The sequence below is a fragment of the Manis pentadactyla genome, chromosome 7 (assembly GCF_030020395.1).
Source record: "Manis pentadactyla isolate mManPen7 chromosome 7, mManPen7.hap1, whole genome shotgun sequence".
In the NCBI taxonomy this organism is placed as follows: Eukaryota; Metazoa; Chordata; class Mammalia; order Pholidota; family Manidae; genus Manis; species Manis pentadactyla.
In genome coordinates, this window is record NC_080025.1 from 8,535,584 (window position 1) to 8,558,780 (window position 23,197).

Sequence of the window (23,197 nt, forward strand, 5' to 3'; positions counted from 1 at the left end):
TTCTTTTTTTCTGCTGCTATTGAGTTGTTGGTTGTTTCTTTTGCTATAGGGAAGTATTCAGTTTGATGTTGTTCACTTATTTATTTCTGCTTTTGTTGCTTGTGCTTTTAGTGTCATATCCAAAAAACCATTGCCAAGACCAATGTCAAGGAGCTTTTTCCCTATGTTTTCATTGAAAGGTTTTATGGTTTCAGATCTTACATTTAAGTCTTTAATCCATTTCAAGTTAATTTTTGTGAGTGATATAAGGGTCCAGTTTCATTCTTTTGAATGTTGATTTCCAGTTTTGCCACACCATTTACTGAAGAGACTAACTTTTCCATATTGAGTATTCTTGGCTTTATTGTCAAATATTAGCTGACCATATATGTGAAGGTTTATTTCTGGGCTCTCAATTCTGTTCCACCGGTCTATGTGCCTTTCTTTTTTAAATGTCATTTCCATATGGTTTTGACTACTGTAGCCTTTGTAGGATAGTTTGAAATCAGGAAATGCAATGTTTCTGGCTTTGTTCTTTCTCAAGATTGCTTGCCTGTTAGGGTCTTTTGTGATTCCATATAAATTTTAGGATTGCCTTTTCTATTTCTGTAACAAAATGCACTGAAATTTTGAAAAGGTTTGCACCAAATCTATAGATGGCTTTGGATAGTATTGACACTTTAACAATATCAATTCTTCCAATCCATGAACATGGGATATCTTTCCATTTGTTTGCATCTTCTTCAATGTCTTACAATTTTCAGGGTACAGAGTCTCAATTCCTTAATTAAAATTATTCCTAAGCATTTTATTTTCGATTCTACTGTGAGATTGTTTTATCTTTTTAAAATATAGTTTGCTGTTAGCAAATAGAAACACAACTGGTTTTTGTGTTTTTACATTGATTTTGTATCCTGAAACTTTACTAAATTGTAAATTGAAAACTAACAGTTTTTTGGTGGAGTCTTTAAGTTTTTTTATATACAAATCATGTCATCTACAAATATTGGCAGTTTTACTGTTTCCTTTCCAATCTAAATGCCTTTGTTTCTTTTAATTGGCTGATTTGTCCAGCTAAAACTTCTAGTACTGTGTTGAATTGTAGTAGTGAGAGTAGGCACCCTTGTTTTGTTCCTGATAGTAGAGGAAAAGCTTTCAACCTTTCACCCTGTTTATAACTGTAGGCTTGTCATATATGGCCTTTATTATGTTGAGGCATGTACCTTCTCTACCCAGTTTGTTGAAAGTTTGTATCTGGAAAGGATGTTGAATTTTGTCAAATGCTTTTTATACATCTATTGAGATGATCATAAAATTCTAATTTTTCATTCGATTATATATCACATTGATTGATATATCACATTGATTGATATGTGTATGCTGAGCCATCCTTGCATCCCAAGTCTATGATCATGGTATATGATCCTTTCAATGTGCTCTTTAAAAATTCAGTTTCCTCACGTTTTTTTGAGAGTTTTTGCCTCTGCACTTATATAGCAAGTGTCCTTCTCTAGCTTTGGTATCAGGATAATGCTGGCCTTGAAAAGTGTTTTTGGAAGTGTTCTCAGTGGAAGATATCTTGACATAAATCAGGATAGGCTAGAAGATCCAAATTCTCTTTGCTGTAGGTGGAATAATAGAGGAAGGACCAGTTAACAATCTGTTGTAAATAGAATTAACATTTTATTCAGCTCATGTCTTAGAGCATTTAGACCCCAGGCTAGGCCACAGGTAACACATTTTCTCAATTCTAAAAGTTCTGTCTATAAAGCTGGAAAAATCCTATCCACAATACCACCATACCTCTTTTTCTTTCTTCTAGTTTTACAGCAATAAAATTGCTGCATTTTTTCCCCTTTCTTCCAAATACTTGACTTTCTATTGACATGACCACAAACAGAATTTGAATCCCCTCCCCAGATGAACTGCTTTGTCCTCTCTTCAGGAGCATCTTCTCTGAGCCACATTCATAGACTGGCTCATCTTCCCTCCCCTCATCGTCCTGTGGGGAACACAGATTTGTGTACACAGTACTCAGCTGACTAGGTTCTTCAGATGGATAAAAGAAAAAAGCAGCATCAGTAGGAGTGTTTTGAAATATTCTGACCCTTTATAGCATCAAAGTTAATGCTAGTTTACAGGATTTCATCAGGTCCTTGCAGAGAAAGTAATCAACAACTATTGACATATCTCAGCACAATAGGTGTTAAATTATAGTGGACTTTTCTATGTGTCTGAAAGGATTTTATTTTACTCTTTTTTAATGCAGCTTCTCTTGGGGAAAAGAAAGCAGTCTTCAAGTTCTTGTTCCCATTTTTCCAAGTGTTCAATAAATATCAACTATAAAAACATATACATATTTGAGCACATTTGCTTATGTAATCTTTTCATTTTTGCATTTATGCTAATCACCACCCTGGAACCTCCACTGAGTGATGCTTTTTAGGATTAGCTGTTAAGACCGTGCAGTTCCAGCTCGATATTGATTCCTTGCTGGATAAATACTATCCACACTTAGTAAAAAGGTCAATATTATTGCTAGTTGAGGAATAGCCAGGAAGTCTGTTCTAATGCTGACAGTCTGGATGCCATGTTTGTAAGACTTTGTTAATTCTGTAGTTAACATTATTATTAAATAAAGACTTACTTGTCCTCATCTGCTGATTATAAAATGCATAAAGATAACACTCAACATTTTAAAAGCTAACTGCTATTCTGAAGGTTAAAGTACATTAATGCTTATCTTATAAGATGCTGCCTTTTTAAACTACATGGTTTGCAAAATAGTCGGTGCAGTTTAATAAAGGGCAGTCAACTGTTTTATCTGGAAGTGACCCTGTGCTTCCAGAGAAAATATTTGAAAAATCATCCCAGTTTGTTTTCTTTGGTAAGTCATTAGACATTTCATTCACTCTCTTAATTTTAGAAGAGGATTTAAGATCACCCTGTGCTTTGCTTCCTTTCCTCTCTTGGGTTGTTTTTGTTAAGGTCATTCCACAATTGAAACGCATCTACAAAGAAGGAGAAAGGGGGTATTGCTGTCTTGTAAAGGACTCATGGAGAAGAGATTGCAAATTGTGGTTGGGGACTAGGAATAGATTTCATCTGTTCATTCTGTCCTTACTCTATTACCAGAGATAATTGTGAGTTGACTGGACTTAAATAAATAATGAATATACACTGATGCATCTTTTAGTATATAAATGAAAATGTTAGATTAATTTCAGGGAAATAAAATCTTACTGTATCTATATTTTCTTAAAATATAAGCCCACCATGCTAGCAAAAGAAGTCTGAAACAAGTCAAGCACCAGATAAGAATTATAAATAAAATTAAATGTGTATGTGTGTATGCATGTATATATATAACAATAAGTAAATTATCTAGAAGGTTATAAAGTAATGGTAGCTATGAAAAGAATATACACAATAGAGCAGAGTGAGATCAGGATTGTGAGCAAAGACAGGACATTGCCTGACATGTTTTAAAAGGTTCACTCTGGCTGCTGAGTTGAGAATAGACAATAGGGGGCAAGAGAACTGGAAATATAACTGGGGACATGTTAGCATTTCAATGTTACTGAAGCCTTGAGACTGTAGAGTTCACCAAGGGAAAAAGATAGAGGAACAAGGTCTGAGCCTTGGGATACTCCAAACTAGAAGGGTGGGGATAAGAATCAGGGAAGAGCCTGGAAAGGAGTGGCCCTTGAAGGTGGAGGAAAATCATGGGAATATGGCCCTTACAGCCCAGGGAAGGAAAGTGCATCAAGGAGAGGGAAGGGTTAACGTTATGTCAGCCGTGAAGGATGACTTCAAGTAAAATGAAGACTGAGAATTGAACTTGGCATTTAGCAATGGGAGATTTTTGGCCACCTGGACAGGAGTGGTTGATGTGGAATGGCAGGGATGAGAGCTTGACTGGATTTGAGGAAGATGGAAGCAGAGCATTTAGACACATCAAATACAAGCAGTCCTTTAAGGATTTTTCCTACAGATAGAACAAAAATAAATTATTTAAGTAAATTAAAAAGAAGTATCAGCTGGCAGGGAAATAAAGATAAAGCATTTTTTGCTTGTTTTTTTTTAAGAGGGAAAAATTTACATGATTGGAATCATGGGAAAACATAAATACAATTTTGAGGGGTAAAAGGGCTGATAGCAAACTATGATAACATATTTTGGGGGATTTGAGAGACTGTGTCTTAAATATATATTTAAATTCACATGTAACAAAGGAAAGTCTAGTCTGCAATTCATCCTTTTTCTCTGCATTCCCAAAATTCTGACCCACTTAAGAATGAGAGCAGTTAAGTATTGGTCTCTTACCTGATTAAAATGGCTAGTACCAAACTGTGTATTAGGCTCGATATCCGTCTGAAGTCAATTATATTTTTAAAGACTTGCAAAAAAATGAGTCTCTAATTAGAAGATATTTTGAATGGCCTTTTTTGACCTCTTGAGACATTAATCATTCTGTATTTCGTTTTTCAGAAAGTAAAAATAGATTGAATCAGCATTGTTATCCAGAGTCAAAAATGCCCCAAATTCAGCCCTAGATCCAACAGATGGACAAAAAACTTCCAAGTAGGAAAGACAGTTGATACATTGCGACCACACCTAAGGTGAAACCCTTTCCCCCGTAAATGACTTAGAGCAGGTTCCCTCCAGCGTCCTGCACCACGGAAGAGTCTCTTTCTAACACTGAGGAGTCAGACCGGAAACAGAAGTTGGGTGCTTGAGAATGAAAAATGCAGCATGGAAGCAGATGGAGATGGGTGGATTCAGGAGGCCTCCAAAGAAGTTGTCTTTCAGGGAGGCAAAACATCTTCAATCTGAAAGTATGCTTGTAGTCAAATAATGTCATCTTCTAGCTTTGCCCATGAAAACCCGGTGGATTCTGAGCTAGGTATGCCTGAGCCAGCACCCTGGGCATATATTAAAATGGTGGTCCTTTTCCCTTTCATGTGAAATCACATTGCTTCAACGTCCATGGGCCAAATTAACCATACCTGCTCAAAGAGCTGAGTCTGAAATAAAGAACCTCAAACAAAACTGCCTGGCTACCATGTCCTTGACCCGTGGCCCCCATAAAATATGACCAAAAACTCCACCTGTGGGACCGACACCCCTGCGTGCAGGCAAGCCCAAGAACTCCCACTCCCACCCCATTCTCAACACAGACACTTCTAAAGAGGGCTTTCCCGGGCAGAGTACAGGTGCCAGAGACATTACATTCTAGAGCCACAAGTCACCAATCCGTCTTGGAAAGGGCGGCTTTCTTAAACAGCGTGTAACATGCATTTAAATGCACATGTGGTATTAACACAGTAGTGAGTTCAGCCCAAGTGATTTTATCTGTAGAATAGCACATATGCCAAATAATGCATAAAGTCATGTGCAAAATCAGGGACTTTCCACGTAGACTATCAAATAGAAATGATTTTTTAAGATATTTACCCACATGACCTATCTTTCTGTTTCTTACGACTGTGTGCATAAAGGGTTAACATTATATATAAGGTAGACATTTAATGGATAAATTTAAAAGCAGCTAAGAACATAGTATCCTGTGCATACCTTTCATAATTGCGCGTTCCTCCGGAGATAATGGATATCATCATCAGCGGTGCCTGGCCTAGGAAACTTGGCAAGGTTATGATTGTTTGTTACAGCTTTGGTTATATTAACATACACATTAATATTTATAAATATTTGATGTCATGTTAATTTTTCATATAAGATGATTTATGTAATGTTGCTGTGCCCTGTTAGAGGGCATTTGCAGTATGCTTCAAAAGGGAACAGAATTGATGCATGTTCTTTAAGGGAACTTGCCTGTATGTCACTGTTCTTACAATGCATTATTCTGAACAGAAGTGTTTCAAAATAAATTATGTGAATTGTGAATTTACTCCATTAACATTTTAAATAAAACATAAAGGAAAAGATCATGCTGGAACTATTTGCTGCATTCTTAAAAGGAGCTCTGTTCTCTTGAAGCAGGACAAAGTTGACAGAAATGCTCTTTTTCAAAAACGAAGTCATCAAGTAAGCAAGGCTTTTGAAATTTTCTTTTAAATTTCTATGTGGCTTATATAGCATGAACACTAGAATGTTCAGAAAAGGCTATTAACTTGGGATGGAAAAGAATTGCAATACTGTTGCTTTTCTTTGTCAACTTTCTTTTGCTGAGTATATTTTACTGTGATCAACTGTGAATATGAAGGTAATTACATAAAAATTAGCAGGATATGTATAATAAATAAATCAACTACAAGGTATTAAATGAATATTTGCCTTAGGTGAAAAAAATTAATTTGGTTTTAGAAAGCTTAAGCAGCTTTAAGCAGAAAGTTAAGTTTATATACATATTATGGTGACTTGAAACCAATAATAAACAGTATGAAGAATTACAGGTTTGTTTAGTATTGTACTAATGTTTTATAATATAGTTCATCATCCCACATTATCAAATAGTATTATTAATAATGCTTTTCTTATTTTTTCATTTTGGTTAAAAGGGCCAGTGAATAAAACTATAGAAAAACTCTCACTTGCTCTATTTTATATAATTCATTTTTCTATTATAGTGGCTGTTGACTATTTATCCTCTTTTTTTTTCTATGTAGGTATTTTTCGGTATTGTCTGTAGTTATGGGATTAGCAAAGGACCTACTAATACAATGTGAATTTCAGTGTACTTTTTTCTTTTCTAATAATTTTAAATATCACCATATTCCTTTTTCCCTGTTGAGATTCTGTTTTCGTTAAGAAATACAACTCAATATTAAGTTATTTTTCTCTTCCTTATATCCAAAATGAGACATAACAATAAGAATCTATTTGGTAAATTTGGGAATTTTAGAAATTCTCATGTAAAGTATATACATGCCTTGAATTGAATATTTTCTTATTCTAAAATAATAATCGCTACCTTTCAATTCATCCCTTATACTAAATTAAACCTTTAAAAAACTCAAAAAATCAATTCAAGAAATTAGCTTTGGTTTTGACATTATAAAATTGGTTTGCTCTTACTATCCAGTTTCACAGACTTAACTATCAATTTGAGTTAAATGTGATGACTTTGCCCCTCATATTTTCATATACAAATTCATTCTGTCATCACAATTATTCACATTACCCAAAAATTACAGCAGATTTTGAGGGAGGAAAGTGCCTTAATTTGAGGTTTCCCAAAAAGACCAGTGACGACAAAGCATGTGGAAAAAATGGGAATAAGTGTCATGTCCCCAGGTGACAACAGCTAGCATTCCACAGAGTAACTATCAAGTCATTTTAAATTCACCTAATAAATACCATGTGAAAAAATGTTGTGAAGTAAATAGTCCAAAACAAACAAACAAACAAAAAACAAAAGCAGTAAGCAGTGGTTAACTGGGTTAAGTGTAAATAATTGAGCTGAGAATATTTATGCTACAGATGTGGAAATCTACTTATATTCCATAATGTGTACTACAAGGAAAAGGGAAACAGTTGATCTGGAAGAGCAATGGTTAGGAAATGAAAGATATTAACAGTAAACTCTACGTAACCCTTTTAAAATTGAAAATGTTATTTGATTCTCACAACATCTTCTGACATAAGCAGATACAAAGAGGACTTTCTGCTGCTTCCTGTATGGCAGATTTAATGCTGGGATGAAATGAAATCATTTGACAAACAGTTCAGTTTCTTGGTGATGACTCTTGGTGTTATCCAGTGGATTTTTGGCTGTGTCATTTTCATAAACTAATCTGATCCTTTCAGTAGCTCTGTTACATGAACTGGGTTGACATAAATATAAAATCTGAATGTTGTAGGAGTTGGGAGAGTGAACAGTAGATAAAAGTTGTTTTCTACAACTTAACCCTGAACATATGGCAGGTCCGTACATGTAAAATTAATGTGCCTAATGCAATCACTCAATCATATACTAGTTTATTATCAGTCATTAAAGATCATGACAAATATGTTCTCTCTGTACTAATATGCCTCTGTTAGGAAGATAACCAAAATTAATAAAGTGAGATCAGGTCACAGTTCACATCTCTTCCAGTTTATCAATATGCATCTGTTCTTTTCCTAAGTCCTTTCTTAAAAAACTCTTCCTTCATAACATATCATCTCCATAAAGAAGCAATGATAATGGGTTTATTTCTACTCCTGTTTCAGTTATTTATATGAAATTCTGCCTTTAGAAGAGCTATGGGTAATAATTTTAGAATTAATCTGTCACTGCATGATTAAATATACAGGGAAACCATTCAAAAGTCACATGAATGAAAAGGAACAGAATGCTCAAGGGATCAATAAAGATGTGTATTTTTCTTTCCACCATGATCTATTGCTATTCAGAACAATTGATTAGGCAAGTTCATTATTGTTTTGCAACCACACATAAACCATTATTATCCACATTTACTCCCTAAGGTGTTCTCATAGACAGTTTTTCAATGAGTTGTAATTTTTAGTAACAGCTAGGTAACAATTTACTCTACTTAACTTTCCTGGTCATTTAAAGAGGACTACCAACCTCCACAAGCTAAAGACCATTGGAACAGTTACAGCCTTCTGGGAAATTTTTTATCAGAATCACAAATGTTTATCAACCAAAAACTATATCCAATCCTTAAAATAGTGATTTAATTCTATTCTGCATTAGTTACTGAAGAGAGAACCATCATTCTGAAACTAAAATCTTCTGCAAGTTTAGCCTTAAGACATTCTTTAAAAATATGTGCTGGTGATTGTGCTAATTTTATTTAGAGAAATAAATGAAGGGATTGTAAAATATACGTGGGGCAATTTTATTATAAATCCGTACAACGCATAAAATACAGAAAGAAGAGTGCTCTTGCTGTGAAACAGGACCTAAAGTTCTGTCAAGGCCAATTTTTTCACGCTGTAAGATAACTAGCTTTTTTCAAAGACAGACTTAAGCAACCAAAAAGTGTTTTCTTTGTGGAACTCTCATAGGGGTCATACTGATGTTGCTTTTAAGAGGCATTTCTCTTTCATTAAGCTCTAGTTTGTGTTTCTGTGTGTACATCATTTATATCTGTGTGTAGAAAAGGTAAACTCACAATCAGCTGGCTTTATTCCTCCTTTTTCTGATGAGGAAATATGAGTCACTGTTAGTCCTCAAGCTCTGGAATCAGAGTTATGAATCCTGGCTCTTTGATTTACAGTGGGTAATTACTTTTCAATTTATTCATTTTTAAGATGGGGGGAATAGTTGTAACTATTTTGGGGTTGTTACAAAAATCAGCAGAGCTAATGCATGTTATGTATTGAGCACTCTACAGAAAGAGCCTGCGCAGGTAACGTGAGTCAGGAGGAGGCGGGGAGGGGAGAATGAGGACCAGGTCCACTGGTGGTGACTGTGGTAGTTAAGGCAATATAAAAAGATTTATTTGAATGTTTTCCCAACTATAATAAGGACCTTAAATTTGTAATGTAAGGGGAAACATGAGCACATCCTTACATATAATAATAGTACTTTGTTAAAAGTCCCATCATTCAGAGACAAGTCATTGCAAAAGAAGGAAGAGATGATGGCAGGATAGAGGTAATGCTTTATGTTAAAAATTTAAGGGCTTTCAGGACGAGCAATACTTTGGAAAACTATCCTGGAAATAGCATGCAAGGCTGACCTGTAAATGCCTTGCTTCCAAATAAAGCTCTTAAATTTTTCCCCCAGTTTCAGTGAGAAATAATGGGCATACGTCACTGTATAAGTTGAAGGCGTACAGCATGATGGTTTGATTTACCTGTATTATGAAATGATTGCCACAAGAGGTTCAGCTGACATCCATGTTCTCATACAGATACAATAAAAAGAAAAATTGAAAAAAATCTTTCCTTTAGAGGGGAACTCTTAGGTTTTACTCTTTTAACAACTTTCCTATGTATCATACAGCAATGTGAGCTACAGTCAGCATGTTATACATTCCATCCCTAGCACTTACTCATTTTATAGCTGACCACCTGCCTCCAATGCTGGGCAGATATATATTTACAATTGTTCTATATTCTTGATGTATTGACCCCTTTATCTTTAAATAGTGACCCTTTTTGTCTCTTTTTACCATTTTCCGTTTAAAGTCTCTTTTGTCTGATAGTGAGTATAGTTACCCCTGCTTTTTTTTGCTCACCATTTGCTTCAAATGTCTTTTCCCATCCCTTTATTCTCCGCCTACATCTATCTTTAGGGATAAACTGAATCCTTTATAGGCAGCACATTGTTGGGGCTTGTTTTCTAATCCATTCAGCCATTATAAACCCTTTGATTGGAGAATTTGATCTGTTTATATATGAAGTAGTTATTGATAGGTAAAGATTTGCCAGTTGCCATTTTCTTAATTCTTTTCTGGTTATTTTGTAGATCCATTTTTCCTTGTTTCTTAGCCTGTTCTCTTTTTGTGTGTTTCGATGTCTTTGGCATCGGTGGGCTTTGACTTCTTTATCATGTTATTTTTGTGATTCCTGTAGGATTTTCTCTTGTGCATAGCATAGGTTTACATAAAATATCTTTCACTTATCCTATTTTAAACTGATAACAACTTAACTTCAATAGAATTCATAGACTTTGCACTTTTACTTCTCCCCCCCACATTTTAGGTTATTGCTGTTGGAATTTACAATGAGTTTTTTAAAATTGTGTAACAAATAGCAGATTGTTGTAGTTATGGTTATTTATCCTACATTTTTTTAACTTTTAAACTAGAATCGTGAGTAAATTGTGCACCACTATTACCATATTGCAGAATCTAACTATGACTATATATTTACCCTTACCAGTGAACTTTACACTACCTTTTTATGCTTTTATTAACTAGTATTCTTTTGTTTCTACTCAAAGAACCTCCCTCCCTTTTGTAAGGCAGGTGTGTTAGTCATTAACAACCTCAGCTTTTGTTTGTTTGGAAAAGTATTTATTCCTCCTTTGTTTCTGAAGGACAGCTTTGCCAGGTATAGAATTCTTGGTTGGCAGTCATTTTCTTTCAATATTTTGACTATGTCATCTGAGTTTCTCCTGATCTGAAAAGTTTGTGTTAAGAAATCCACAAATAATCTTATGAGGTTTCCCTTATATGTAACTTCTCTCATTTCTCTGGCTGATCTTAAAATTCTTTGTCTTTCACTTTTGACAATGTTAATTATAATATGTCTCAGTGTAGCTCTATTTGGGGTCCACCTATTTGAGATCCTTTGGGCCCCATGGATCTGGGTGTCCATTCTCTTCCTAGGTTCAGCAAGTCCTCAGCTGTTATTGTTTTAAATATACTTTCTGTGCTAGATCTAATATCTGAATTCAGCAAAGTTGCAGGATACAAAATTAATACACAGAAACCTGTTGCATTCCTATACACGAACGATGAACAAGCAGAAAGAGAAATCAGGAAAACAATTCCATTCACAATTGCATCAAAAAGAATAAAATACCTAGGAATAAACCTAACCAAGGAAGTGGAAGACCTATACTCTGAAAACTACAAGACACTCATGAGAGAAATTAAAGAAGATACCAATAAATGGAAACACATCCCATGCTCATGGATAGGAAGAATTAATATTCTCAAAATGGCCATCCTGCCTAAAGCAATCTGCAGATTCAATGCAGTCCCTATCAAAATAACAACAGCATTCTCCAACGAACTAGAGAAAATTGTTCTAAAATTCACATGGAACCTCAAAAGACCCTGAATAGCCAAAGCAATCCTGAGAAGGGAGAATAAAGCTGGGGGGATTATGCTTTCCAACTTCAAGCTCTAGTACAAAGCCACAGTAATCAAGACAATTTGGTACTGGCACAATAACAGATGCATAGACCAATGGAACAGACTAGAGAGCCCTGATATAAACCCAACCATATATGGTCAATTAATATATGATAAAGGAGCCATGGACATACAATGGGAAAATGACAGCCTCTTCAACAACTGGTGTTGGCAAAACTGGACAGCTACATGCAAGAATGAAACTGGATTGTTGTCTAACCCCATACACAAAAGTAAACTCAAAATGGATCAAAGACCTGAATGTAAGTCATGAAACCATAAAACTCTTAGAAGAAAACACAGGCAAAAATCTCTTAAATATGTAAACATGGGCAACTTTTTCCTGAGCACATCTCCTCAGGCAAGGGAAACAAAAGCAAAAATGAACAAGTGGGACTACATCATGCTAAAAAGCTTCTGTACAGCAAAGGACAACATCAAGAGAACAAAAAGGCATCCTACAGTATGTGAGAACATATTTGTAAATGACATATCCAACAAGGGGTTAACATCCAAAATATATAAAGAACTCACATGCCTCAACACCCAAAAAGCAAATAACCCTATTAAAAAATGAGTGGAGGATATGAACAGATAGTTCTCGAAAGAAGAAATTCAGATGGCAAACAGGCACATGAAAAGATGCTCCACATCACTAATTAACACGGAAATGCAAATTAAAACCACAAAGAGATATCACCTCACACCAGATAGGATGGCCAATATAGAAAAGACTAGGAACAACAAATGCTGGTGAAGATGCATAGAAAGGGGAACCCTCCTACACTGCTGGTGGGAATGTAAACTAGTTCAACCATTGTGGAAAGCAGTATGGAAGTTCCTCAAGAAACTAAAAATAGAAATACCATTTGACCCAGGAATTCCACTCCTAGGAATTTACCCTAAGAATGCAGCAGCCCAGTTTGAAAAAGACATATGCACCCCTATGTTTATTGCAGCACCATTTACAATAGCCAAGAAATGGAAGCAACCTAAGTGTCCATCAGTAGATGAATGGATAAAGAAGATGTGGTACATATACACAATGGAATATTATTCATCCATATGAAGAAAACAAATCCTATCATTTGCAACAACATGGATGGAGCTAGAGGGTATTATGCTCAGTGAAATAAGCCAGGCAGAGAAAGACAAGTACCAAATGATTTCACTCATGTGTGGAGCATAAGAACAAAGAAAAAACTGAAGTAACAAACCAGCAGCAGACTCACAGAACCCAAGAATGGACTAACAGTTGCCAAAGGGAGACTGCCAAAGGGAGTTGCCTGTGAGACTGGGGAGGGCGGGTGGGAAAGGAGGGAGAAGGGGAATAAGGGGCATTATGATTAGCACACATAACACAGGGGGGTTGGCACGGGCAAGGCAGTATAGCACAGAGAAGACAAGTAGTGACTCTGTAGCTTCTTACTACGCTGATGGACAGTGACTGTAATGGGGTATGTGGGGGGACTTGATAATGGGGGAAATCTAGTAAGCGCAATGTTGCTCATGTGATTGTATATTAATGATACAAAAATAAAAAAATATATATATACTTTCTGTCCATTTCTTTTGCTTGACATCTCTTGGTATTCCCATAATGCAAATATTCTTCCTTTTCATTGTGTCTCATAATTCCTGTAGGCTTTCGGCACTCTTTCTCATTCTTTTTCCTTCCTGTTCCTCTGACTGGGAAGTTCCAGTTTCCTCCTTGAGGACACTGATGCTTTCTTCTACATAGTCAAATCTACTTTTGAAACTCTCTAATGAATTCTTCAGTTCAGCTACTGTATTTTTCAAATCTAGGATTTCTGTTTGGTGTTTTGTTTTTGTTTTTGTTTTTATTCTTGAATGGTTGTAATTTCCCTGTTGGACATTTCGTTTTGTTCATGCGTTGTTTTCCTAATTTTATATAGTTGTCTGTGTTTTCTTGTAGTGCACTAAAGACAATTATTCTGAAGATTAGTAAGAAGATAATTCCGAATTCTTTGTCTGGCAGTTCAGAGATCTCCACTGCTTTAGGGTAAGTAATTGGAGTTTTATTAGTTTCCTTTGGCGGCTTCATATTTACCTGATTGTTTTGTGATCCTTGACTCCTGACATTGGTATTGCACATTTGAGTAATGGGGCTCATCTTCAGACTTCACCAGTTTGCTTTGGAAGAGATGGTTCTTTATCAGTTGGCTCAGTCTGGTTTCTCTGTTTGTCTGCTAGTGATTTTCTTGGTCACGTGGGGCCTGCTATTATGGCTTATTTTTGGGTGAGGCAACGGAGCTATGAGGATGGGGGTGACGGGGATGCCACTGGCTGAGTACTTGGATAGGACTGCTGGCTTGGCTGCCTACCCAAGTGAGGCCATGGGATGGGCTCCTTGGTTGCCTGGATTCTGGTCAAGCTTTCTAGATGGTCAAGACTGGGTACTATATGCAGTGATAGATGGGCTGTCCGTCTGCTTCCCTGCCCTGACAAGGCAGCAGGGAAGTCTGTAGAGTTCGTTTTTGGGTTCTCAAATCAGGCCAGAATATGTACCAAATTCTCTGGTCAGCTAAGGCCGTCGGTTTTGCTCTGCACATGGGGAACACCATGGACTGTGTTCTCTTTTCAAGTGATACTGACATAGGCCGATTGGACTTTGCAGCTTCCTTTTGTGCTCTGGGTGAAGTCCCTGGTCAGACAGGCTGAAGCCTGTATTTTGTGAGGCACAGGGCTGCCTGTGAGACTCCCTGCCCAGGTGCAACAGGAAAAGCAGCTCTAAAGCCAGTAGAGTTCTTTGTGTGTTGTCCTAAGTCAAGCCAACCTACTCTCCAAGTTATCTGACGAAACAGGGCCATTGGCCTGCTCGATGAACTACGAGCTCTGCCCACCTTGGCTCGAGCGCTGCCGGAATGCTCAGCTCCCAGGAGTTGCCACCAGCCTTTCAGCCATATGGGGCTGGCAGGCACTCTTCACAGCGTGGGGGCTGTGGTTTGGTTCCTTTTCTGGGTGTGAGCAAACCGTGCTTTAGGAGGTCTGGCAAAACTCATCAGCGGAGGACCTGAATCAGGCAGATGTACACTCTGCCAGGTGCCCTGGTCAGAAGGCTCCCCAACTCAGTTCTGCAAATGAGCAAAGCTGCTGGGGGCGGTTTCTGTGAGGTACTGCAGGTATAAACTGACTCTGCCGAGATCCATGTGCTGCTGTTGTCAGCCCATCTCCTTCACAGTCAGATCCCCAGTGGCTGAGCCTGCAGATTCTCCTGCAATCCCCGTAGACTGAGATCACAGCAGGGGCTCCTACAAAGTGACCCCCAGTGGGAGTCACAATCCCTGTTGCTCTCTTTCCCACTGGAGGAACTGGAGGCTCAGAGAAGACCTCTGCATATGGTGCCGTGCTGTCCAGGGCAAGGGGCAATGTGGTCAACACACAGCTGCGTCTCTTACCTTCTAAGGCCATCTCTCTTCATCTCTGAGGGTATTTCAGGCTCACCTCTGTGTTTTAGGATCCCCTCAATGGTGTCTTGTTCTTGAATGGTTGTTAGTTGGTTGTTCTTGTAAGGGGGGCAAAGTCAGGAACAACCCATGTTGGCATCTGGGTGGCATCACTGTCCCAGGTCTTAATTTTATTGGTATATATGTATTTTTTATTTCTGTTGAAAGCTATCCATGAGTCCATTCCTAGTGTGTATTCATACAAAGAACTCATTAATTTATGATAATAAATAGGACTAATATGTATTTAAAGGTTTATTCAAAAATCTATATAATTTCAGAATCATTCTGAATATACTACCAAACAATATAGTCAACAAAAATGTGTACCCGATACCCCAACTATGAAGATACACAGAAAATGCTTTCTCAGTGTGTAATTGACTGATTTTACTACTTTAAGAAACGATGATTCAAAATCTAATTTTGAAGTGTCACTGACTTTTCAGCCGGAATTTCTTCCGACAGATATTCTCACCCTCTTCATTTTGTGAATTTTGGTTTCCTCCTTAAATGGAAATGTGTCACTTTTGAAAATAATTCAGCCAGATTTACTTGCAACAATTTCTTTTGAATAGGCCAATGATAAAAACCAAAATACCTATTTGGTTTATGCAAAATATGTAGCCCAGGGCCACACTTCTCAGCTTACCCTGTGCTCAGGAATGCTCTGGGAGGCTTGTTAAACATGCTAATTTATTGGTTGCATCCTTAGAGATTCTGGTTCCATGGAGCTGAGGTAGGGCTCAGTGATGTATATTTTATTTCAAACCCCAGGTGATTCTGATACAGACGGTCTAAAGGTCACATTTAGAAAAGCATTGGTAGAGGGCAGGACTAGCACAGGTTCTGTCAACCTGTTTATTATCGAGACAATATTCAAATTTTAATATAGAACCTCCTTCTTATCAAAATCTTCTTTAAAATGTAACAAAGGTTGGTTTCTAGTACGTTTGAAAATAAATATTACTTGTACCATGGCCTGAATTAAAACTAGTTTCTAAGTAACACTGTAAGTCTTGAGGCAAGACCCAGTCATCAGTCCTCAATGCAAAGAGACTGCAGGGGCAGCCCAGGCCCGTGGCACCGGACTCTAACCCAGGACCCACCGGTCTCTCTTCCTGCCCCCCCCCCGGAGGTGGATCTCCCGTTTAAGCGTGTTCTCCCTTCTCTCTCTCCTCACTCACATCCTCTCTCTGCCAATTGCCTCCCTCCTTACAGACTCTTAGCTCATAATCTTCTCGTGGCCTACTTTTTTTTTTTTCCTCCTAGATCCCTTATCCCAGGATAAAAGAGAAGAAGGTCCATCTTAGGTTTTCATAGATTTTGTGGATTAAAAGCGCTGGGTTTGGAGGCAAGACCTCGGAAAGAAGTGTTAGGTAAACAGAAAGAGCAATTTGGAGGCTTCCTCTGCCCAGCCCAGGCTGTCGAGAAATGCCTGGCTTCTTCCATTTTTCCCTAAACCAAACAAAACCCAGAGCCACATCTTCATTGGAGAGACTAAGTGTCAGCTCATGTGGCCAGCCAGGCTTTGCTTTATTCCAACCTTTCAGCCATTTCATGGCTTTAACCTACACGTCTTCACTCGTAGGACTTATTGCACTTTCAGAACAAACCAGGCTTTGCTGGGAAGTGCACCGAAGTTTCAGGAAAGAGAATACCTAACATGTTAGCAGTACCTTTTCCTGCCCCATTTGGGAAGCTTGTACATTCTGGTGTCATCTGTAAAGCAAACGAACAAAGAAGCAGCCCCACAACCTGTGAAGGTGATTGCTTAGGCTTCCGGACGTCAACTCATGTGACTCTGAAATCTGGATTTATAAATAATCCAGGTTCAGTCTTTTACAGAAATCGGTTCTAAGTCGCACACAGACTTGGAGTGAAAAGTAAAAAAAGAAACAAAACATCAAAATCCTGTGTTGTATTTAAATTTCCAAAAATCCGAAGGAAGTCATTTGTCCCACTCTCTGCATTTGAAGTGGGCACCATGGTTCACAATAGGCTTCACTATTTTGAGAAAATAGTACACGAACCTGAATGGCATCATAAATGTGTTCTATCGATGACATGAACAGCTTTTCTTTCCTGGCATTTTCAGACAGAAGTGTGACTCCTAAAATCAATCACACACCCGCACGCTTGTATGTAAGCAAAATGTGGAACTCACCTCTCTGCTTACATGTCTTCAGTTGATATTTCACAGACAAGAAGTTTTGTGAGACTGAACCCAAAATAATCTGTTAATGATTTGGGATTTCAAACAGTTCATTCTGAAAGCTGGTTCTCGTAATCAAGTTTGACAGGAAAATAGCACTGTCATTAAATTCAAGGAAATACCATCATTTAATGCTTAATCACATTAAATTTAAGATAATTTGTATGTCATGAAGCTATATTTTGGAAACATGAATTTGAACTTTACTACTGAGCAGACCATATACCTACAGAGACTTTTAGCCTCAAACACTTCAGGATTGAGTTGTTGTTTCAGAAAATTGGTACGGAACAAAATACCTATCTATTAATTACACGTCGATGCTTTAGAGAATACATACATGTAATTAAAGTGCCATTGATGGCAAATAATAGTGCTATGATTAATTTCTCATAGAACCAGTGTCTTTCTTTCAAGGGAAAATTGTTGCCCCTTCACCTCTCATTCATTCCCAGGAGTATACTTAGTCGCCAGTTTGAAGCATTTCTAATATTCAAGTTAAATCATTCAAATGATTGTGAGTAATACAGATTATAAGGATATTAACATATACCTCCTAGGTCATCCACACCCACACGAGAGTTTTAGTCTTTCTTAGGAGTTCCATTTACTTGACACATGGTTCTGCGTGATTGCTCTAACCTGTCATGATACCTGGAGCAAAACAACTGATGTCATTCAGAAAGGAGTTAGGGTCCATTGAAGAGAAGCCCATTATAATATTTTATACGATCTGCAATGCAAATGAGAACACTGTTCGAACATAAAATGGCAAAGAACATCTGAAACAGGTTAAAAGTGTTTTCTAAATAAAAAATCTTGGCTCCTAGGATGTCTCAACTGTTACTCATTGCATCAACTCAGAAATGGGGAATATGTCTTTGTCTTCCCAATCTGCGGATTCAAACTTCTTATCGTGCCTAGAAAAATCTTCCAGTAAGAGCACCCCCTCCCCTACAATGTTGTGTTAAACTTCACCCAATTGTTCGTCTAATTCTTACGCTTCTCCAATTTTACTGGATATGATGTTTTACTGGGGTTCAGGGAAGCATGGCTAATGACATCAGCAAGCTTTGTAACTTCTCACTGCCAGTTTTCTACACAACTGACACTTTTGTCGCTCAAACTGCACCAAATTGCTCCAACAATTAATCTTAATGCCCAGGAGCAGGGGGACTTTTAAATGGACCCCTTCTTGGGATTTTGTGTTAAAAACAGAAAAGTTCCCATGAGTGCAGGGGCTAAGTTAGCTTCTCCAGTCTCTGCCTCTCCCCAGGTCTCACTCTTCTCCGCCACTCCCCAAAAGGACTGAATTACATTTCTCTTCTTGTCCTTTAAATGAATAGCATAGTTTGGGTGAAATTATCGGGCAATTGCATGCCTTTTATGCAGATAATGCTATTTGATGAAAGCAGTGTTTTGATCTGCTGAGGATAATACAGATCCAGGGTTGGACCCATTGGAGAGAGTAAAGCTGTCTTCTGTGATAACTTCATCTCAGCATGAGGTCAGACGGGGAAAACTGGGATGGGGGATTAAAAAATGACACAGTCGGAGCAGCGTTCAGTTCCCTGCTGTGCTCCTGGCTGCATACTATAGCTTATGTTTCTGATCTGTTATGGTATTGTCTGCCTTTCTCTCTTAGAGCAGAAAGAGATTGCTTAAAACTTTTCTTTTTTCAGCTAGAGGGATTAGTTCTGTGCAGCTTTTTTAATTAAAGAAACTGTATCTTTTTCAAGGCAATTTAAAGCTGCTGGAGAAGGACCATCAACATCCATAACTTAGTGCTATTATCTGTAACAAAGTGTAAACTCTAAATTTGATATTCAGAAATAGGGGAAGGGAGCTCTAGAATTCTCTTGTATTTGTAACCTTTAGTCATTGCTCAGATCGCTGAATGAAGAATAGTAAATAAATTATTTTATGTATGTCCTGAATACGTTTCCATAAGTAGTAACTTCCAGCCGCTTTGCTTTTTAGCTGAGCTGAGCTTGCTTAATTAAATCTTCATGATGATAGGGATGTGCACTTGAAAATAGTGTGAGAGGAAATAGATTTGACTATATATCCTTTTCTTTACCCAGAGATCATTTTTAAACATTTCCATTCCACGGAAAGTGATAACAGTGGAAAATGTCTCCTTAATATGGGCAATTTGCATTTAAACAGTGTGAAGTACAACATTATGATACTTTATCACTATGAACCTTTGCATTTGTGATAAGCGGTCATCATCTTTATTAATCTGAGGAGAGCATGAATTGAACGTTTCCAAAGGGATGATGAATTTGTCAGGACATATACATTTGAGTTGAATTTATAGCTCAATTTAACACAGGTTAATGTCGAAAATCCTCAAATGTTTCAAATAAGGCCCATATGGTTATCACTTTACAAAGTATACAGGCTCTGTGCTTCAGTTGCAACATACACATTTCCAACTAAATTCCATGCCAGATCAATTAGAAACAGTCCTCCTGAGCAGACAGGAACAAACAGAGATTGTTTCCCCAATACCCGCTGAACCCTTGTCTTGAAGAAACGAAAAGCAGTCATCTTAGACTCTACACTTCTTACCATTAAAAATCCAAAGGAAATTTGGAAAACAGTGAGGGCTTCATAAACAATGCCATATTTGATAGGAAATACCTAAGGTATCTGCATTTAATGCTACAAGGTTTTCCAAATTTCAGTAAACATGACATCCTTCTGAAAAAAGAGGAAAACAAAATTTTATCTCTTTGCCTTTTTCTCATGATTTTTGTCTTCCCCTCAATTTATGATTCTGAGAAAAGTCAGCCAAGTTCTGAGGTGAATTAAAAATGGCCTGTTATCATAACTAGAACTTTTATTAAACTATGTGCCATTAAAAAAGCCAATGGGCAGAAAAGTAGAAAATTGTACCTGATAAATGTATTCTCAAAGTCAGTCTTACTTATGACATATCCTTTTAAAAAAGTCAGAATGACTGAATACAATAAAAATAATTTTATTCATGTATTCACTCACTCATTCAACAGCCGTGTATGAGCATATTCTATATGACAGCCCTGTGTGCTCGACCCTGTGGATTTAAAGAGAACCAAGGCCAATCTCTGGTGCTCTAGGAACTGTCAGCTACTGAGAAAGATCCATATAAAAAAAAAAAGAAAAAGAAAAAACAGTGCTATCATTTACTATACACAGAAAATACAGTAGAGGCACTCCTAAGGGAGGCGAGTATCATTAATAGTGCTTTAATAAGTAGGTGTTCAGAGACTGAAGCCCAGGACATCCCAGACTAAGGAGCTGAAAAATGGAGGAGAGAAGAGCATGCTTATGGGAAAAGACGCTCATGGGGTCTGATATGCACAGTGCGTACATATTCAACCTATGTTTACAATTGAACCTTAAAGACTGAATCCTGAAGTATCTAAAAGACATAGTATTATTAACCAAATTGCCCTTCATCATTCATTTGTGATAAACCTTGCCAGCAATGAGCACCTACACTGAATACACCGTATATTTATACCTTAAATACAGTGGATAGACAACTTACTGAAAAGTTGTTTATGGGAAATGGGATGGATTTTAAAAGGCAGTCTGTGATAAAGTAATATTTATTAATATAAATTAAATTTTATTAATATATATTGTATTCTTATAAATTGTATGAATATAAATTAAAAGGTTGCACCTTTTCATGTGGTATAAGATGGCATGTTTTAAATACATAAATGGGGTTAAACGAAGTTTGAAAGTGCCACGTGTAAAAAGAAGCTTCCAGATCCTTCAAGGAACCAGGTCTTCTCTGTGGCTTAGTCTTCTCCAAGTGAGCAGTTGGGTTGTGCTCCACAGTCGTGTTTTCACCAGAGATCAGAGCCACGTGGAGGCTCAGTTTATGCAGTGGAACACAAACTAATGTACTGGAAAAGCATGCTCCCATTTAAAGGTCGGTTTCTCTGATCATCAGTTCATTTGGTGGTTCCAAAATGCATGTACATTGAGAGAGGCCTCTCTTGCTTTAATTAAGGTAATGAAAGCATATTTTCCAATACAAACACTCATTTAATTTTATGACTTTGTCAGTGATCGAATTATAATATTTGTTTTACAGTTTCCCTCAGCCTAACAGCCAAGGGAAATAAGTTACTTTTTTTTGCAAGAGGGGAAAACAACAAACACCTGATAATAACTTTAGAGCTACTTGAGACTCCTGTGTAATATTGTTCTAGATTAAATTCTTGCTGCATACAAAGTGATTTGTTTAACCTCTGCTGTATGTGCCTAGGACTGGGTTTTAAGGGGCTTATCACTAACTGGTTTTCAGTTGAGACAGCCTCATTTTGGATGTATGTGGATTATTTCTGATATTCTCAAGGGTGAGCTGCAAAGTCTAGGTGCCTAGCTTGGGCTCCCCCATCCTCTCCTCCTCGCAGGGCCTAAAGCCCCTTGAGTGAGAGAGGATTCCTCCCAGGCAGATCTTCAATCTGAGCTTCTCAGCCAGGCCACCCTTGCCTTAGCTTGCAAAAGCAGATGCAATAACTCCAAAGAATGTCTGTGGAGTGGAGCGTTGTCCAAGAGCCTCCTGGGAGGGCCTCCTACCTGCCCGACCCGGCGCCCCCTTCTACACGCCTGAAAGCCCGCGTGTCAAAGCAGGAAGTGGCTGCGGAGACCCGCTGCTCCCCACGGGAGGGAGGCGGGAACAGCTGCCACCCGGCCCCTTCAGCTCCAGGCTGGGCCTTTCCGACGGGAAGAGAAAACAGGCAGCCCCCAAAACTGCAGCCTCCGGGGAAGGCGCGCCTGCCGCCCAGGGACGATCAGCCTCACCTGCAGGGGGGAGCGCCCCTCGGCAGAGGTGGGGAGTCGGTGGAGCTGCAGACCAGGTGCTGTAGGCCCGGCAGGGCCCCAGCCTGTCCGCGGCGGTACAGGCAGGTCCTTCCTAACACCAAAGGGAATCCGGTGCCTCAGCCCATTTTCTTCCTTCCCAGCACTTTTTAGAGGTTTGCAAAGGCCGCAGGCATGCATTTCCAGGGGTGGGGTGGGAGCTGCGAGGGGAGCTCGGCGACATTTTTTTTTCCCGGGGAACCGCGTATCACTGTGACAAGGGGGCCCACGGGAGACCGATGCCGCCAACTCGGCCCCATTATCCTGTGCACGGCCGGCTGCGTTAACACAGCAAAGTCACCAGCGGCTCCGACAGAGTTTGCTGTGAGCGGCCAGAGGTTTGCAAAACAGACAGTGACGCCTTGCATTTCTTCTCCTGCTCGAATTTTTATTGCAGCCGAGGGCATGGCGGCAGCTGCCCACCACTCCCGCCCGCCCAAGACCACACAGCTCAGCGAGGCAAAAAGCCTGATGGTCACGTTGCACGCTGCCTCTCTGCTTTCCAGGGATGCATTTGCAGGAGAGAGCGTGTGGTGTAGTTTGGCACTACACAACATCAGCTTTTCCTAACGGCCTCAAATCAGGAAACTTCTTTTGTTAGGGAAGTAAAAAAAAAAAAAAAAAAAAACCCTCGAAGCCCCAAACTTAGCACACATAACCGACTGGATTGCCAGCTTCGCCCTGCACAGGCAGGCGGCCACGCAGGACACCTACGCGTTGTGTCCACCAGCAGCTCCTGGCATAGAGTGCACGGGGCCGCAGTCATTTCCAGGGTTTTACCTCCACTGCGTCCAGTTAGTGTGAATGTTCGGCATCACGTACTGAAAAACTTTGAATATCATGTAAGAGGCAAGATTTATTACCATCTCTAAATTTTATGAGTT

At 38.5% G+C, this 23,197-nt stretch overlaps 1 protein-coding gene across 8 annotated transcripts in view; it reads left to right on the top strand.

Annotated features, from left to right (window-relative positions):
* TENM3 (teneurin transmembrane protein 3) overlaps positions 1 to 23,197 on the top strand; it is a 1,816,466-nt gene that overhangs the window by 1,253,268 nt on the left and 540,001 nt on the right. For all 8 annotated transcript variants that reach the window (XM_036894289.2, XM_057505071.1, XM_036894291.2 and 5 more), the window contains exon 8: positions 13,699 to 13,785. The gene's annotated coding sequence lies outside the window, so the exon portion shown is untranslated. The remainder of the gene's footprint in view (positions 1 to 13,698; positions 13,786 to 23,197) is intronic.